Source organism: Psammomys obesus, unplaced genomic scaffold (assembly GCF_907164565.1).
Source record: "Psammomys obesus unplaced genomic scaffold, mPsaObe1.curated_primary_1811, whole genome shotgun sequence".
Lineage (NCBI taxonomy): Eukaryota > Metazoa > Chordata > Mammalia > Rodentia > Muridae > Psammomys > Psammomys obesus.
Genome location: NW_026596095.1, coordinates 23,052,897 through 23,055,703, shown reverse-complemented (window position 1 = coordinate 23,055,703; position 2,807 = coordinate 23,052,897). Strand labels below are relative to the sequence as shown.

The 2,807-nt window shown below is 48.6% G+C and overlaps 1 pseudogene; it reads left to right on the top strand.

The window, feature by feature from the left end:
- Positions 1 to 451: 451 nt before the first annotated feature.
- On the top strand, positions 452 to 1,343 carry LOC129692035 (ADP/ATP translocase 2-like; annotated as a pseudogene).
- The last annotated feature ends 1,464 nt before the right edge of the window (positions 1,344 to 2,807 follow it).

The window sequence follows — 2,807 nt, the reverse complement described above, 5'->3', positions numbered from 1 at the left end:
TTCCTCATCTCCTCCCAGTCCCATCCTCTCTCCCTCATCTCCTCCCATGTCCCTCCCCTAGTCCACTGATAGAGAAGGTCCTTCTCCCCTTCCTTCTGACCCTAGCCTCTCAGGTCTCATCAGGCCTGGCTGCATTGTCTTCCTCTGTGGCCTGGCAAGACTTACACACACGCACACATACACACAGGTAACAGATCAGAGAGCCTGCCACTGAGCTCATGCCAGAGGAAGTCCCTGCTCCCCTAACAAGGGACCCCACTTGAACACTGAATCGTTGGGCTACATCTGAGCCAGGGTTTTAGGTCCTCTCCATGCATTGTCCTTGGTTGGGGTATCATTCTCTTCAGGGCCCTCAGGGCTCAGTTTTTATGGCTCTGTCGGTCTCCTTTTGGAGCTCCTGCTCCTCCAGGTCTTTCTATCTATCTCTTCTGGTTTTTTTTTTTTTTTCAACATGACAGATGCTGCTGTGTCCTTCACCAACAGCTTCTGGGCTAGTGGAGTAGCCGTGGCCATCTCCAAGACAGCAATAGCACCCACCGAGCAGACCAAGCTGCTGCTGCAGGGGCAGCATGCCAGCAAGCAAATCATGGCAGACCAGCAACACAAGGGCATTATAGACTGTGTGGTTCAAATCCCCAAGGAGCAGGGAATCCTGTCCTTCTGGCATGGTAACCTGGCCAAGGTCATCAGGAACTTCCCCACCCATGCTCTCAACTTTGCCTTCAAAGATAAATATAAGTAGATCTTTCTGGGTGGTAAGGACAAGAGGACCCAGTTTTGGTGCTACTTTGCAGGGAACCTGGCATCAGGTGGTGCCACTGGGGCCACATCCTTGTGCTTTGTGTAACCTCTTGATTTTGCCCATACCTGTCTAGCAGCTGATGTGGGGAAAGCTGGAGCTGAAAGGGAATTAAAAGGCCTTGGTGACTGCCTGGTTAAGATCTACAAATCTGATGGGATTAAGGGCCTGTACCAAGGCTTTAATGTGTCAGTACAGGGCATTATCATCTACTGAGCTGTCTACTTTGATATCTATGACACTGTAAAGGGAATGCTTCCAGATCCCAAGAATACTCACATCTTCATCAGCTGGATGATTGCTCAGTCCATCACTGCTGTTGCTGGCCTGACTTCCTGTCCTTCTGACACGGTTCGCCATCGTATGATGACACAGTCAGAACGCTAAGAAACTGATATCATGTAAACAGACACACTTGACTGTTGGCGAAAGATTGCTCCTGATGAAGGAGGCAATGCTTTTTTCAAGGGTGCATGGTCCAAACTTCTCAGAGGCATGGGTGGTGTCTTCATGCTTGTATGATGAGATCAAGAAGTCCACGTGATTATGTCCTAGGTGTTCTCCCCGAGAAAGGCATGTTTTATAAAACACCATATCTTGAGCATTCTGGACAGACTCTCTGGGCCTGTCTGTTTTATCAGTGGCACCTACTGGCCAGGTGAAGAGTAGGGAGCAATAATACTCATCTGACCAGTTTTCTCTTAAAGCCATTTTCATAATGATAATAATGATGGGACTCAATTATGTTTTTTATTTCAGTCACTCTTGATAATACAGATTGAAGAAGTAAAAATATCTAAAAACAAAAATATGAGCCTATGGGGGTCAGGGAGTAGAGAGTGACATCCCCCCCACACACACACCGAGGCCTGATTGTTTGGATACCGGGTCCCCCATTGGTAGAGCTGTTTGAGTGGATTAGGTAGTGTGTCCGTGTTGGAGGAGGCGTGTCACTGGAGATGGGATTTGAGGTTCCAAGGGTTCACACCGTTCCCAGTTAGCCCTCTCCCTTCTTCCTGTTTGTGCATCACGGTGTACACTCTCAGCTAGTCTCTGGTACTATGCTTGCTCCCACGCTCCCTACTACGACGATCATGGGCTCATTCTCTGAAACTGTAAGCCGTTTGTTCTGCAAGCTGCCTGGGTGATGGTGTCTCTTCTCAGCCACAGAAAAGTGAGCAAGACGACAGCAACCCTGGGCTTCCAGAGATGCTCACCATGGCATGCTGCTTTCATGTGGATCCAGATCCTCTCACTTACACAGCAGGCACTGTCTCCACTGTGACCTCCCCTTGCCCCTCCTTAGCAACACTAACCAACAAGATGTCTTTGTGCCCCTCAGGGAGCAGTGCCGAATACTGCCCATTAGAGAGGACCTCGTTGCTTCTCTCTTTATTCTGTCTGGGCTTGACACAGTAGTGCTTTGCCCTACCTGCCAGTCTTCCTCTTCCCTCTCTCCTGCCACACCATTTCCCTGGGCTTCATATATAACCTATTGTTATACACACAATGCTAGCTTTATAGCTAACTCTAATACCAATTTGACCTTCAAATAGATGTGACTTGTCTGACCTGGTTTAGAGTTTAAAATCCTTTGTGGGGCTAGGAAATGGTTCACTCAGTAAATCACTTGCTGTAAAGCATGAGAACCTAAATTCGAATCCCCGGGACCCACTTAAACGTTGGACATAGCAGCATGAGCCTGTATTCCCAGCACTCGGAGCAGAGACAGGGGATCCTCAGAGACAATTAGCCAGCCAGCCAGCCGAGCCGAATCAGTGAGCTCCCAGACCAGTGAGGGACCCTGCCTCTGGCCTTTATACACAGATACATGCCTCCATGCAAGCACACATACATACACACATATACACAAACACACGCACACATACACACACACATACATAGACAAACACACATACATACACATGCACACACTCCCACACATACATATACACCCGCTCGCACCCGTGCGCATACACACACAAACACACACACTGATGACCTCAAT